Below are 16,852 nucleotides of genomic sequence, written 5' to 3' on the forward strand. Positions count from 1 at the left end.
CGATGGCTGAAGGCATAGACCTGTGGGGTGAGAAGGGGAAGAGTCAGGCTGACTCGAGGGGTTTGGCCCAAGCACCTGGACTGTCTGTGAGATGAGCAGGAGGAGGTGAGGCCAATTAGTCACCTGCTGTGTTCTGGGCCGGCTCTGCTTGAGAGGCCTGTGGGGGACCCAGGAGGAAACGCTGCACAAGTTGGGCAGAGAGGTGTGGCTCCAGCGTCCATTTTTTTTTCTTCTTTTTTTTTGTTAAAATATTTTTATTGACAAATAGCCACACACATACATTCCATACATGGTGTATTATCAGTGGCTCACAATATCATCACATAGTAATTCATCTCCATGATCAGTTGTTAGAACATTTGCATCACTCCAGAAAAAGAAATAAAAAGAAAAAACTTATACATACCGTACTCCTTACCCCTCCCTCTCATTGACCACTAGTATTTCCATCTACCCAATTTATTTTACCCCTTGTCTCCCCATTATTTATTTATTTTTATGCATATTCTTTTACTCATCTGTCCATACCCTGGATAAAAGGAGCATCAGACACAAGGTTTTCATAATCACGCAGTCACATTGCAAAAGTTCTACCTTTATACAGTCATCTTCAAGAATCTAGGCTTCTGGACCACAGTTTCAGGTACTTCCCTCCTGCCACTCCACTGTACCATAAACTAAAAAGGAATATCTATATAACACATAAGAATAACCTCCAAGATAATCTCTTGATTCTGAAATCTCTCAGCCACTGAGACTTTATTTTGTCTCATTTCTCTCTTCCCCCTTTTGGTCAAAAGGCTTTCTCAATCCCCTGACGCCAGATCCCAGTTCATCCCAGGATTTCTGTCCCACATTGCTAGGGAGATTTACAACCCTGGGAGTCCTGTCCCACATGGTAGGAAGGGCAGTGAGTTCCCCTGCCAAGGTGGCTTAGAGAAGCCACATTTGAGCAACAAAAGAGGTTGTCTGTGGTGACTTTTTGGCCTAATTTTAAGTAGGTTTAACTTATCCTTTGCAGGAATAAGTTTCATAGGGATGAACCCCAAAATTGAGGGCTCAGTCTATTGCTTTGGTTGTCCCCACTGCTTGCGAGAATATCAGAAATTCTCCAAATGGGAAAGTTGAATATTTCCTCCTTTCTCCCCAGCCCCCCAAGGGGACTTTGCAAATACTTTTTTATTCACTGCCTGTGGTAGTTAAATTCAGGTGTCAACTTGGCTAGTTGAAGGTGCCTAGTTCTGTTGCTATGGACATGAGTCAATGGCATGTGAACCTCATCTGTTGCTGATTACATCTGCAGTTGGCTAGGAGGCGTGCCTGCTGCAATGAATGATGTTTGATTTAATTGGCTGGTGCTTAAATGAGAGAGCACAACGTAGCACAGCCCAAGTAGCTCAGCATTCCTCATCTCAGCACTCGCAGCTCAGACCAGGCCTTTGAAGATGCAGAAAGAAATCACCCTGGGGAAAGTTGTTGGAATTCAGAGGCCTGGAGAGAAGGCCAGCAGAGATTGCCCTGTTCCTTCCCACGTAAGAAAGAACCTCAGGTGAAAGTTAGCTGCCTTTCCTCTGAAGAACGATATGTCAACTAAATAAATCCCCTTTTATTGAAAGCCAATCTGTCTCTGGTGTGTTGCATTCCAGCAGCTAGCAAACTAGAACACTGCCCAAATCATCTCTGATGTATGGGGGCATCATGCTAACCTGGACAAACCAACAAAATCTCATGACCTATTCAAGATTGCATGTACTTATGAATGTTCAACAAAACTGACCATATATGTTAAATTAGGAAATGTACTACCCACAATATAAATTTTGCACCAAATAAACATCTCTCCCTTTGGTCTCACACAGAAGTTGAAATTTTAAAGTACGGATGATATCATCCTTTACCCTGTATTCTGATCTACCATAGTCCTATCCAAATCAGCTTCATTCATATCTCTAGTCAAAGTCTGATCACTTTTTCAACTTTTTAAACAGTTCCTGTACGGGGTACTGCTGACTTTCATAGCTTCAGAGCTCTAACTCTGAGTCTCAGGTATCAACATAAATACCAGAAGTTTCTGAGAATGACCAGGTTATATACAAACAGCTCAGTATCTCAGAATTTAGAAATAACAGTTACAACTCCTGAACATATGTGACTGCTGTAAGAGCTTACAGTCTAGGACCCTTTACAATAGGCTCCAATCTGATAACCCGTGCTCTTGACTTCGGTTCACTGAGTTGTTATATTATAGTTAGTCCATATGATTGAGGCATGAGAATATTTATCTTTTTGTTCTTGACATTTAATTCAACATACAGTCCTTAAGTCAAATGTCCATTTCTGGGGCCAGATGACATCGATGAGGTCATGCTGATTAGATTACATTACTCAGCACACAGCAGGCTTTTCAGGAGCTCCCAGGTGAGTCAGCTGTGGCCTCCTGTTTAAGAAGCACTGCTCTACTTGCCTACCTGCCTACTACTTCCCTCCTTCCCTCCTGTCTCTGTCCATCCAGCTCTGTGTCTACCTTCCTTGTTCCTTTGTACCCCTATTTTTCTCTTTCTCTCTAATCTCGGCAGTACTTGCTTCCCTCCACCTGTTCTTTAGCATTCCTGCCAAGTTAGTCTTGTCACTGCTTGAATGCCCCAAGTGACGGGGAGGTCCCTACCTCGTAAAGATTTTGCTTAGAAATTCCCAACTTGTCCAACCACTTCAAAAGGCTGTCTTCTGGGGACATGTTTCCTTCCCATATCCTCCTCCCAAGATTTATTTACACTTGCCACTTGCCAGGAGAGAGGCACTTAGGAGTTTAGAGCTGTGCGTCCTCCCTGGCAGGGCCAGCCCCAGTGTGCTGGGGAAGAATGGGGCCAGTCACAGCGGCTCAGCTGTGGCTCCCCTCCGCCCGGCTCCCCGGGCAAAGGCAGCTTTGTGCCCCTTGAGGACAAGGCCCCCCATTGAGGCAGGCCAGAGGACACTGCCGAGGAGCCAGCGATGGCTCGAAACTAAAATTAAGCATTTCACAGGGGCATATCTGCTCCGAGGCTCCACAGACGAGCTTCTGAGTGCCCCGGTCTGAATGGAGCTCCCAGGCCTGCAGCTTTGAGCAGTGGCCACATTCAAGGGCGCCTCTCACTTCCAGGGACCAAGAAGAGCCCATCGTCCCCCAGGGTTCAGTTTGACAAAGTTAAAAACACAGAGCACCTTGTTTTCTACCTGGCACTCAGCAAGCCTGAAAACCTGCCTGTTGTTGCACGAATGGGCTGGAAGATTCCACCTAATTCCTGCTCAGATGGCCCAGAAGTTGTCGGGGTTGAGGCAGATGAAGATGGGAGAGCCTGTTAAGACCCAAGAAGACTCTGGTTGTGGAGCAAGGAAGAAGGCGAGTGACAGATGCATGTGAGACTTTGCTTAAAAATTTTTATATAGATTTTTAAAATGGTATCTATTGAAAGAATTTGAAGCTTATGTAGAAGTTGCAGACGTAGTGGGGAGAGTTTCCCCAGCGTCCCTGGGAAGACATTGCACCTGACCAGGGACGAGGTGCCCCCATCAACACCAGAAAACTGGCCCCAGCACAGATGCCAGCGAGTCAGGCGAGCGTGTCCACTGGCCCCAGTCTTTACATGCGTTCGCTTATATTGTGTGTGGGGAGTCATGAGCCATTTCTCACCGGAATAGAGTTATGTAACCACCTCCACAAACAGGCGATATATGATGTGTAAGGAGACCCTGCTTGTAGGGGATGATTGTGGTCAGCAGTGGAGCAGTTGGGCAGCCTATTTACACCCTGCAGTCTTTCTCAGGTTGTACCCTGCTTCCCTCCTGTGCTTCAGGGGTGGCAGCCTCTTCTTGACCTCCCCACCCCACCCCCGGCGTTTATTTTGTGCCTCTGAGCCTGGCACCCCTGCCCTCCTCCATCACAGAAGAGCCCCCCCCATATCTACTCCACTCCAAGGGGAGGGTGGCCAGCTCCTTCCACCTGCACCCCCCACCTCCCCCGATACCCTCCCATTTGCATCTCCAGGCTTCTGTTCTCCCTCCTTGTCCAGTGGATGCAGACAAGCTCAGGATCCTCCCCTCTGCAAAAGGAGCTGTGCATTTGCACCAGCTCCCCTGCCACCCAGCCGCTGGTTCCCAGTTCCCAGCAGCTTCCCCTTGAAACAGGCTCAGTCGGGTTTTGGCTGTCGGTTACAGACAACCCCATCAAATGGGCTGGCCCCAGAAGGGGCGTTTACTGTGCAAATAACCCAAGCGCTGGCCTATGCTCCCTGGGGTTCAGGTGTGGTGGGACCTGAGGGCTCAAGCCGCACCCCTGAGGAGCTGTGTCTCCCTTGGCCCTCTCTCCTCATCTGTGGAAGGTCAGCTCCCCTTGTCACCTCCTTGTCGCTTAGCAGTCTCTGCAAAAACGAAGTTCCCTAGGGAGGCCTCGCAGGAAATAGGGTTGAGGGGATTCACCTTGCTGGGGCATGGACCCCGCCCTGTCCCTGGTACCCCAGTGGGTCAGATGGGGGAGGGGTCCCCAAACCAAAGGTGGAGTGCTGCTAGATGCAGAGAGTGGGGACAGGACAGGTGAGAACAAGGGCTGTCCCCCATGTTCCCTGGCGGAGGGGTGAACTTCCCAGGCAAGCGCCCTCAGTTTTTGCTCTGAGCCGGTTCTCCCTGGCCCCGTTTGCCTTTGCCGCATCACTTATGCCGCCAGCTGCCGCCCTCTTCCTCAGGGCTCTCCTCCTTGAATTCAAGAAGAAAGTCTGGTTGTGACTTTCTCCTCCACTTCCTTGGCCCCTCTCTTCCATTTTCTCTCCCTCTCATCTCTTTTGGGCATTCTGTCCTAGAATCCTGCTTCTTTCCTCCATTGTGCTTTTTGCATTGAATTCATCCATAATTTCAGGGTTATTTGTTTAATATTTCTGTCTCCCTCCACCTTCACCCCAATTATAAGCCTTGGGAGAGAAGAGACCTCATCTGACTTGCCCCAGTTGCATCTGACAACCTCAGGGACAGCTGCTGGGATATTGTTCTCAAAGTGCTGTGTTGTCTGGGGCAAGTTACTTAACCTTTCTGGTCTAGGTTTCTTTAATGATTATAACAGGTTCTCACTCCTCAGGTTTGTTGTGATGCTACAGGAAGCATTTTATGGAAAAGCACTTAGTGCTTAGCTCTTAGTAAGAGCTTCCTGTTGTAGTAAGTGAATACTGGGCAGAAGCCTGGGCCTTCCCACTTTCACTGACTAGGCAAGCTCCGTAACCCTCTATGCCTCAGTTTCCTCCTCTGTAAAGCCAGGGTGGTGATGCTTCCATGCTGTTGAAGCTGTTAGCACACCGGCAGGGCGCCTGGCTCTCGCAACCCTGTGGAGAAGAGACTGTCACACACAACCCAGGCGCCCTTTCTCTGGAGCCGACTGCTTAGCAGCAAGTTGATAACACCCTTCAAAAGTGACCAAGACACATGGGATCTGGTCCAAGTCACGTTAATGTGCTTTATTACTCACCCACAGTGAACCCCATCTCAGCCTACTTGTCCTGGGTGGGGCCAGCCGTCTCCGCGCCGCATCCCTGTGGTTCATGCCAGCGTGCTCTGCCATCACCCCCGAGTGTTGCCGTTCGTGACATGTGCTCTCTCTGGAGTGTCACCATTTGTGCCACATGCTCTCCTTGGAGGGTTGCTGTTCATGCCACATGCTCTCCCCAGAGTGTCACTGTTTGTACCACGTGCTCTCTGGGCTTCCTGGGTGCTTTGCCCAGCCAAGGTCGGACCTCTGTCGGGGGCAGCCTCTGCTCCACCTCAGAGAATTGGATAGTTCTAGTGCTTCTGGGTGAACTCTTCAAAGCACACATGTGCACAAACACACGTGCACACGCACACGTGCAGACACACATACACAACCTTCGCAATTCCAGTTGGTCTTGAGACAGGCCTAGTGTGTGACCCTGGGTGAATCCCGCCGGTCAGGTGCTGGACAAAGCGATTAGGCGCAATTCACCGGCCCACGGTGGGGTCAGGGGCCAGGAGTTCCTTGTGGCCAGAGGAGAGAAGGTGTGCTGTGCAGGATTTAAAACCTGGCTGCGTGTCACCCCTTGGTGGGCGCGTTCTGATGCCCAGTTTTAACCCACCCATGAGCATGCCGGCTGGCTGCCAGTGCGAGGTGTGGTTTTAGGAGGCAAGTGACCATCAGATAAAACTCTGTATGGTAGGGATATATTTGTCTCATTTTTTATTAGAAAATACTGTGTTTCTTTATGATAGATGCCACTTTCCTTTTCAACTCACTTAGGTGAACATTTAAAAAGGTATCAGTAGGCCACGGAGTAAGGGTTCTTTCATGGGCAGACCCTGGGAAGCAGGTGACCAAGGGGGTGGGCCCTGGAAAGGGCGAGTGTGTGATGTGGCTTGTGTCTGCAGGAGGTGCCCTGTGGGGCTTGGAGGGGGACAATGTATAGATGGGGGGGACGCCACAGTTTTGGTGCGCCCCAAGGATCCTGGGGTCTAGAAGAGGGGAGAGGCCGCCCACAAAATGTTGCCACAGGGTCGCCGAGCATGCCAGGGAGGTCGCACGGCTCAGTGTAGGGTTCAGGGACGAAGGTCGTGTGCGGATGGCTGGGGTTGGGGGAGGATTTGGTAGAAGGTTCGTGAAGGAGAGGGGGTGCCTGTGAGGATTCTGGGTACGGGTACCATTCACCCCATTGCGGGGTGGGCGTCAGCGTCAGGCTAGGAGCTCTGTGCCGGCCAGGGTGCTGCTGTCCACAGCAGGTGGCCGTGCTCTGATGCCTGCCTCCGGGCCCCCTGGGGGCATAATCAGCGATAAGAGGCCCTGGGATAAGACCTAGCCCAGCATGCCTCACACTTTTACGTGCACAAGCACTTCCATGTGCAAACGGGTCAACTGGGGACCTCGCTACACAAGAACCTGGGTCTGTGGGGGCTGGAGGGGCCTGAGACCCTGCATTTCTGCGGAGCCCCTAGAAACTGCTGCTGCTCGAATGCCCTTTCTCTTCTGTCCCCCCGACTGTGACTGGGGAAGCTTGCTGGCCCCTTTCACTAAGGGCAGGAGAAGAGGGAATGCTAAGCAGTGACCCTGGTCCTTGAATGGCTGAGGAGGGGGCGCCCTGGCGGGGAGGGGGTGTTGTCTTATTCCAGTAGAGGTGGCAGGTGGCTCAAGAAAGGAAGCAAGCGTGGGCCAGGGGTGCCAACTCACAGATTTTGCTTAAATAGGGACTTTTGAAAGAAAAGGACAATAGTAAAGAAAAAACAAAACGTCCATCGTTTCCTGAAGAAATGGACTTTCAGACTCACAGTGGCAGGAAGCCCGTGCTGGCGGCGGGGCCCATCCTCTGAAGAGCCCAGCGCAGCCTGGGGGTCGCCTCCCGCACTTACCTCGGCTCAAAGGCTGTTGCAGCAGGCTGTGGGGGCTGTGGCTGCAAGAAGGGGGGGTTTGCGTGCTGCCCCCACATCGGCCCCGTGCACGGAAGCCCGGCGGCACAGGAAACTCGAGCTCCTGCCTCCAGCGGGCAGTGGCGCGGGCTGAGCGCCCCCTTCCTCCCGTGCTTCCCACCCGCAGCTTCATCCCGGGTGCGCCGAGGGGAGGGGCCTCACGGGCTCTGGGCCCCTCACGGAGCCTGGCCACCCCTGGGCAGCCCAGGTTACATGGGGGTGCTTCGGGGTTGGCGGCTAAAGCAGAAGGAAGTCCACTGGGCCCCCTCCTCCTCCCTCCAGCAGGCCCCTATGGCCTGGCTGATTTTCCTTCCAGAAAGCACATCCCCTCCTGTCTCAATCTGTGGGGGATCACCATTGCCCTCCAGGGAAGGGCTGGCTATGACCCATCCCTGCATTAAAGCTGGCCACCCTCCGACCTGGCGATTGCTTCTTAGACGGACACATGGCTGAGGTGTGATCAATGGTAGACTGCCTGACTGCTTAGCTAACCACATCTTCCCTCTGTGCCTGAGCTGGTCTGGACTGGGCACCTGCCATTTGCAACTGAGAGTTCTGATGATGGGGGGAGCTCAGGGGAAGGAAGTGACTTTCCCCAGATCACAGGGCTACTGAGAGTCCTGGGGAAGGAGTCCACATGCTTGCATCCTTTCCCCATATCCCCCACTCCCCTACTACCAAGCAGAGACCCAGTTCCTGGAAGACGCTAAAATTAACCCATCTTCTCTGTCCGTCTTTTGGTATCTGCTTGGAAGTTCCAGAAAGTCCCAGAAAGTTTTCCAGAGTAGACTGTCCACGGTGCTGTGTGGAAGTTGATGAGGAGTCGGCGGCTTTTGCTGGTAGGAGGACGTGGGCTCCTCCCCCCACCCACTGATGAATTAGCGATGCTAAGGGTTAAAGTTTTTTTTCACAAAATTTGGGTTTTGCAGATTGGAAGCCCATTTGCTTCACCCCATTTATATTGCCTGGGTTTGCATGTCACAGATGGCTCTATAAGTCATTGGATTTCAGGAACAGCTAATGATCTATTTAATAACAAAGCACCCATGCCCACAATTTATTATCTCCTATGGCTTTGGACTCTTGTTTTTAAATGGTATAGTGGTGACGTTAGTGGGAGCGTCTTACAAGATCAAAAACTTTATAATAGATTAATTTATAGTTTCCTAACTTAATTATCATTTTAAATTTTCCAAAGAATATTTTATCTCAAACTATGCACCTATATAAAGTTTTGGGAAATGATAATTTTTATGTTAATTCTTTATTAATGTCCTTATTATTCCCTGGCAATTCAGTTCAAAACTTTTGATCTTCATTTTATGGCCTGTGAAATACACGTGATGGGTTCAGACTTTCTGAAGCTTCCAGAAGGGCTTGCAACACAGGTGATATTTTAATGGTCTAGAGGCCAGATGTGTTGACGATGTTTTATTTCCTTTTCACTTAGCCCATGAAATCGGGCTGGCCTGGCTTTGGATCCCAGCTGGCCAATTGGATTAGGCACTTCACGTCTCAGACTCGGTTTCCTCATGTGTAGAATGGGGATGGTCAATGGTGTTTGCCTGGTTGGAAAAAGTGCAGGGAAAGCCCGAGTGTGGTAATAGGCTAAGGCCATGGCTGTTCAAATGATAATGACATTAATATTTGCTAGAGCAGGCTCGGCAAGCTATGGGCCACGAGCCGAATCCAATCCAGCCCTCCTCTGTTTTGTTAGAGCATTTTATGGATACACAGCCATGCTCAGTCATATCCGCATTGTCCACCGTGGCCTTTGCACTGCCGATGGCAGGTCTGAATAGCTGTGAAACTGAAAGTATTTGCTCTCGAGCCCATTACAGAAAGAGTTGGCAAACTCCTGCACTAGAGACACCTTTTCATGCTTTTATCTCCTCTGGTGACACTTCAGAGCTCTCACGCTAGGCCTGCATTACTTGACAGAACTTTCTGCGATGATGAAAATGCTCGACTGCCGTCCTGTCCATCATGGCAGCCGCTGGCTGTGGGTGGCTGCTGGACACTTGCATTGGGGCTGGTGCAGCTGAGGGACTGAGCTTTCTGTTTTATCTAGTTTTAATAAGTTTAAGGTTTAAATAGCCACATTGGACTGGTTGCTGATGTATTGGAGAGAGGTCTCCTGTCTCAGAGAATGAAATAGGCAGCTCCGAGTGTGCTCGCTGTTCCAGAATCCCAGATGGAGTGGGCTTTCCTATTTTTTAGATTTTCTATTTCTTCTTCTTTTAAAAATATTTTTATTGAGATATCTTTACACACATACAGTCCATCCAAAGTGTACAATCAATGACTCACAATATCATTATATAGTTGTGTCTTCATCACCATGATCATTTTTAGAAAATTTGCATCACTCCAGAAAAGAGAAAGAAAAAGTAAGAACTCATACATCCCATACCCCTTACCTCTCCCTCTCATTGGCCACTAATGTTGCAATCTACCCATATTTTTTACCCCTTATGCCCCCCAATTATTTATTTATTATCCTTATTTTTGTACTCATCTGTCCATACCCTGGATAAAAGGAGCATCAGACACAAGGTTTTCACAATCACACAGTCACATTGTAACAACTATATAGTTATACAATTGTCTTCAAAAATCAAGGCGACTGGAACACAGTTCAACAGTTTCAGGTACTTCCCTCCAGCCACTCAAAGGCACCATAAACTGAAAAGGGAGATCTAATTTTGACAACATTCACAGTTTTGACAGCTGATCAAATGGCATTTAAGTTAGTGTTTAATATTAAGAATTTAAGAAACTCTGCTATCTGAATTTGTAGATTTTTTTCCTTGCTGCCTTAATTTTAAATTGGTTTATGAAACTTACTGTGCAAACACAGGTTTGACAAGGATTAATTTTTGAATACTTTAAGTATGCCTATGGTTAAGCTAACTAAGATATCCATTTTTTTGGTGGTTCTAAGTGTATTGTTTGTTTTCTTCAGTAAAAGTATTTAAAAAAGGCATTATCAACAAAACAGAAAATGACAAGTGCTGGAGAGGATGCAGAGAAAGAGGCACACTTATCCACTGTTGGTGGGAATGTCAAATGGTGCAACCACTGTGGAAGGCAGTTTGGCGGTTCCTCAAAAAGCTGAATATAGAATTGCCATATGACCCAGCAATACCATTGCTGGGTATCTACTCAAAGGACTTAAGGGCAAAGACACAAACGGACATTTGCACACCAATGTTTATAGCAGCGTTATTTACAATTGCAAAGAGATGGAAACAGCCAAAATCTCCATCAACAGAAGAGTGGCTAAACAAACTGTGGTATATACATACGATGGAATATTATGCAGCTTTAAGACAAGATAAACTTATGAACCATGTAATAACATGGATGGACCTAGAGAACATTATGCTGAGTGAATCCAGCCAAAAACTAAAGGACAAATACTGTATGGTCCCACTGATGTGAACGGACATTCGAGAATAAACTTGAAATATGTCATTGGTAACAGAGTTCAGCAGGAGTTAGAAACAGGGTAAGACAATGGGTAATTGAAGCTGAAGGGATACAGACTGTGCAACAGGACTAGATACAAAAACTCAAAAATGGACAGCACAATAATACCTAATTGTAAAGTAATCATGTTAAAACACTGAATGAAGCTGCATCTGAGCTATAGGGTTTTTTTTGTTTTTGTTTGCTTGTTTGTTTGTTTGTTGTTGTTGTTTTTTACTATTATTACTACTTTTATTTCTTTTCTTTATATTAACATTTTATATCTTTTTCTGTTGTGTTGCTAGTTCCTCTAAACCGATGCAAATGTACTAAGAAACAATGATCATGCATCTATGTGATGATGTTAAGAATTACTGAGTGCATATGTAGAACGGTATGATTTCTAAATGTTGTGTTAATTTCTTTTTTTTTTTTCTTTCCGTTAATAAAAAAATAAAATAAAAAAAAGTATTTAAAAAAGGGTTATTTATATAATCTATAAGAATAACCTCCGGGGGTGGAGGTGGAGGCTGGCTTTTGGCTGAAATGTGGAAGAGAGAGGAAGGCTGTGTACTTTGTTTTCTTCCTTCTTTGTACTCTTTTGCTTATTAAAAAGATTTTTCATTACAACAAGTTGTGAAAGATTTGCTAAACTTAGACATGCATGAAGGAGAAAATTAATATTTCTAGTCCCGTGACTTAGGGATAGATCCCTGTAAGCGTTTTTGGTGCATGCCCTGGGGTTATTTTGATATGTTTATAAACCCCAGAAGGAAGCAAGGAGCTCCGTGTCCACACAGTGTGTGACCTGACTTCCCCATGTGACGGGTAAACCCTCGGCGCTCTATATGCATGTGATTGATGGCTGTGGGGGTCTCTGTGATGTGGCTGGCGGCTTTTCTGGAAGGTTCCTTGGGCTCCTTACAGTTAGGGGCTGAAGCCATGCAATGGTGAGCGTCTTGTAAGGCATTTTGTGTCTTGTGTTTTCCAGGTCTGTACGGAGTTGTCGCACCATCCTCCTAAACGATTTTATTAACTTGTCTCCCTGCAGAAGCATTAGAAGTTGCAGATTCCCCACACGTTGGCTGACACTGGCTCTTGCTGTTGAGAAATGACTCGTCTGTTTTTGCATCATTTTGATTTTGAGTGGGCATGTCCCCAGAAGTTACTGGCCAGAAATATCTCAGCTCCTTTCTTCTGCTGCCATTAGTCTGCAAGCGGGGCCGGTGGTTATGAATTGCTTTCCGAGTCTTTGGGAGGTCGGGTGGGGCGTGGAGCAGGCCTGGAGAGAGCCATGTTCACAGCGGTTGTGTTTAGCCAGGCCCTACTGTGTACGTTGCAGGTCTCAGCTCACTCCATCCGCGTAACCGTCTTCAGATGAGGAAGCTGTGGATCCCTCAGGTCTTTGGGGCACGAGGGACATGGCCTCACCTGGCGCCTGCGCTCACACTCCTCAGCGGCAGGTGGTGGGTGGTGCTGAGCAGACCCAGCCCAGAATCGGGCTGCACTTCTTGGAGACTCTGTAGCTAGCAAGGGGCTGTCAGGAAAACTCAGCGTGTAGGTCTAATCCTTAAATGCATGTGGGGGCCCTGGTACCACTCCTCGTACCCTGTGGATGCTATGATGAAAAACATAGGATGATAGTTAGAAAGTGTCTATTTAATTTGCTAACATGCTACAGTGTATTTACCTCCTTATTCTGGACCATCAGAAACACTGAAGACTGCCCACCCGAGGGCCAGCTGAAAGCCGTCTGATGGGCCCCGGACACAGACCTTTGATCCAAGGGATGGATCTGGATAAGAGTAGCACCGTGCTCCCCAGGCAGCCCCCTGCCCACGCCCTGGGGGACTGGGCCATCGCCCTTGCTGCCTGCCACACCTTGCAGGCTGGCAGGTGCATGCAGTGTGTGGGTGTTGTGATGACTCGCCTGTTCTGTCGAGGGAGCATGTCCAGCAGCTGCAGCCGGACCCACTGCTTCCCGACGTCGCCCACAGCGTCCACCCAGCTCTGCCCAGGTGATGTTCCTGAGGGACCAGGACACAAGTGTCCTCTGGAGACCGCACTCCCAGGCCAGCTGTGCGTCCCACCCTTTCTGGGGTTACGGCCTTGGCCAGACTGTGAGCCTTAGTGCCACTTTTGTTCCAAGATCACTGCTGGAAAAAGTGCCATGGTTTAAACTCCGGTGGAGAGTCACGGCCCTAATGGACTCATCGCTCCCAGGAATGGCTTCCTTAGTGGTGGACCATGTCATCGGCCCCTGGCGGTCCCTGGCCTCCTGGCCAATGTGCCCAACACGGTGTTTGCAGCCATCAACTACACCTAAAAACCAACAAACTTAAGCCAAACAAAGCAAAATAAAACAACAGGCATTATTTTGCAGACCCTCCTTTGTACGGGTGCATATTTCCTCCTTGTGGAGAAGGTGCTGGAAGGCAGGTCAGTGATGGTTTTAGGATGACTGCTTGTCGCTCAGGCACCAGGCTGAGCTCTTTGCTCACTTTACCTTCCCCAAGCCCCATGACAGCTTAGGAGACCCCCACTATTATAATCCCCATTCTCCTGATCAGGAAACTGAGGCCTGGGGAGGAGTAGCTGCACATCCGTGGTCCCATAGCAGGAGAATGGCAGAGCCAGCATTGAATCCAGGCCACCTGGGCTGAGACCCCAAAGTCTTAGCCCCAGTGATAGGTTAAATGCTGCCTGGGGTTCCCAGACCCTCAGCCAGCATCTGCATCAGGTGGGGTCCTCTGGTATAAGCCCTTTTAGCATCTTGAACTTCTCCTTTGTGGCACTTACCCAAATGGTCATCAAAATTTTTGGTACTTAGCATGTGGGTACTTAGTACGTGGGTAGTTAGTACCTGAGTACTTAGATACTTACTCCTACCTGGAGCAACTCACGGGTCCTGTGAGGACAGGGACAGTGTCGGCTTGTTCCCTTTCTCAGTGCCTAGACAGTGCCTCTCACCCAGGGGGCTCAGTGAGTGTTGGATGGGCGGATGCTCGGTAGGAAACACAGGCATGCTTTGGAGCAGCTTCTGGCAGTGGGCAGTGTTTCCCTCATGGTCCCCACTTCCTGTGAAGTTGGTGCCTGGAGAAAGGCACCCCTGGGAGAAGGGCTTTGTATATCTGTCTGTCCTCTCCTCTCAGCTGCTGTGCCCTCAGAGATGAGCCCTGAGGGTGGGCAGTTTCCACTAGTCACTGTAAAGCCCATAAGGGAGGGGCCCCTTCTGGCCTCCAGCCAACTTGAATCTCTCAGCTTGAACCTCATTCTCCTCCCTGGGTCTCTTCTGGGTGGTGGTTGAAAGGAGAATAGTTACAAAGCTGACTCTGAGGATATTGGGAAGGAGCCACGAAGAGGGTTGGCATTATAAAGACTTGGGTCCTTACTCTGCCACTTAATAGCTGTGTGGCTTTGGGTAAATTACTTTACCTTTCTGAGCATCCATTTCCACATCATAAGCCACTCTCTGGTACTGGTCAGCAGGGAAGGGGATATGTACACATGGAATGCATCGGTGCCCCATAGCTGTTAATTTTCCTTCTCTCGCTTTCTATTTTCACTCACTCACTTCCTTTTCTCAGTCTCTTCCATCTCTTGGAAGAGATATTCTGACCTAGAATTCAATTTCTACAAAGCCCTTCTCTTCCCCTGAATGACACAAACGGCCTTGAGGCCAGCTGGGTGCTCACGCGGCTGAGAGAGGTTCCTCTGGTCCCAGTTCTGGTTTTCTGAGCAAAGTTCCTGTGAAGCAGTGGGAGCGGGTCCTGGGTGGGTGTGCATGGGGCGGGAGCTTGGAAGTGCACAGCGGGACAGTGAAGAGTGGTGGTGGGATCAGTAGCTGGGTCTGGCCTCTAACCCCGGGGCTGCACATGCCAGCTGAGCCAACCTGGGGGAGGCTCTTTCCAGCCTCCGCCATACCGGCCTTTGGAGGGTGGGCGGGGTCAAGGGCTGTGAGTGTGGTAAACCTTTTCCTTTGGCCGAGGATCCGGCACCTGTTAGCTCCTGTCGCAATGGCTGGTGTTCAAGGGGCTGGTAGTCTTGGGGGTGGGGGGCCGGGCCATGAGCGCAGGAGGGCTGGGGGATGACACAGTGGGGAAGGGACCCCAGGGGGTCTGGCTGGATCTGGCCTCAGAGCAAAGGTGGAGTGTTCAGGCCCTTCCCCTCCAGCTGGGGCGAAACTTGGCATCTGGCCCCAGCCTCAGTGTGGGGGGCCGTCGGGGAGGGGTGGGGACTGCGGCCAGCCCCTGCCCTTCCCGCGTAGGGTGCTGCTGCTCAGCCCAGCTGGCCGTGGTCAAGCAGCAAGACAGGCTCAGGGTGCCTACGCTTTTGTTCTCAAGAGGACCTGAAAGGCTTGCTTTTCACATGAAATGCCTTGACTTTTAGAAACTGTCCGCTTTCAATTCAGTTTTGAAAAATGCTCTGCATGCCACACTGTGTTTCTTGACCTAGCGTTGTAGGAGGCAGAGACGGGAATAGAAATGGCACGTCAGAGGACAGCGTAAAATGAAAATGTGAATGTCCAAAGTGACGCACGGCTGAAACTCAGAGGAGAGTGGGGGGAGCATGTGCTTTGTTCCAGGGAGAGGTGACACAGATGACTGCTGGGGACAGGAAGCTTTCCCCTTCGTCTTGGAGAGGGGCAGAAAACTCTGGAGTAGGGAGGTGCCTAATGTGACGAACTTTTAGGTGGATCCTGACAAATGCACTAGTCAGTGCAAAAGCACAGTGGCCATGCCTTTGCAGACCAGGGACTGGTCCTCCAAGTCAGACAACTGGGACAGCCGGGTAGGGACACGTGCCACGTCAGACGTGACGTGTACCATTATTGGGTCCCCCTCCCTCCTCCTCTTCTACCCCCCATCTGAGTGTGTGTGTGTGTAGGGTATATGTACACGCACATGGAAATATAATTGTCTTGTCAAAGATGACTCACAGCCTTGAGGCAGAGATTAATTCTGACCTGGTGGTTTTAAATATCTCTATATGTACAAATAAATAGTGCAGCAAAGATGCCCTAGTCCCATTTTATTAATTACTCTTGCTAGCCTGTTTAAAGTCAATTAAACATCATGGAGCCCCAGTTCCTCTCACTGAAAATCAGGTCACTTAGGAAACCTGTGCATCAAAGCACGGACAGACAGCTTCCTTTGCGACAAACTCCCGGGGTCTCTGGGTGATTTCGTGGTCCTGGGGTTGGCAGCAGCCACGGGCCTGCTGATGTCAGGACAGCCTTTCTGGGAAGAATGAGAAGCTGCAAACTGGTTTGAATTAACAGTAAAAGGGATTTCGGCATGGGCAAGCATGCCAGCCCAGATTTTTTTTCCCTGGCTCCCTGGGTTTTTTTTTTTTTGTGTCAGATGGTCTGTTTTGTTATTTGCTTGTTTGTCTAATGTTTTTTCATTTTTCATCTCTTAGGCTTTTTTTTTTCCTGTTAGAAAATTATATTCATTACTGGAAATTCAGAAAAGAGGAAAAACCAAGAAGGAAATAAAATCATTCATAGTTACTCCCCACCCCCACCTGAAGAGAATGCTGTGGCTACTTCCTTGTGTTTCCTTCCAGCCTTTTTTTTTCTCTTTTAAATGCTTTATTGCCTGGGAATGCTTCCTGCCTATCCTTTATTAAGTTATTGCAAGTTTTCTCCATGTCTTTAAGTATACTTGAAAATGCCTTCTCTAACGACATCATAATGCCCCAGAAAATGAATTTGCCAACATTTATTTATTTACTTATCCTTTTTTTCCTGGACACTTAGGCTGGCTCAAGCTTTTTGTTTGTTTGATGCTGTAATAACGCTGTGATAGCGTTTGGGCTACATGTCTTTTTGGTACATCTCTGATGAATTCTTTAGGCCAAGTTCCTGGATTCTTGGGTCTAAGGGAAGGCGTGTTGAAGGCTTCGGATACATGGAGCCAGTTTGTCCTCCCACGAGGTCATTGCTCGTGAAGGC

The sequence above is a fragment of the Tamandua tetradactyla genome, chromosome 1 (assembly GCF_023851605.1).
Source record: "Tamandua tetradactyla isolate mTamTet1 chromosome 1, mTamTet1.pri, whole genome shotgun sequence".
In the NCBI taxonomy this organism is placed as follows: domain Eukaryota; kingdom Metazoa; phylum Chordata; class Mammalia; order Pilosa; family Myrmecophagidae; genus Tamandua; species Tamandua tetradactyla.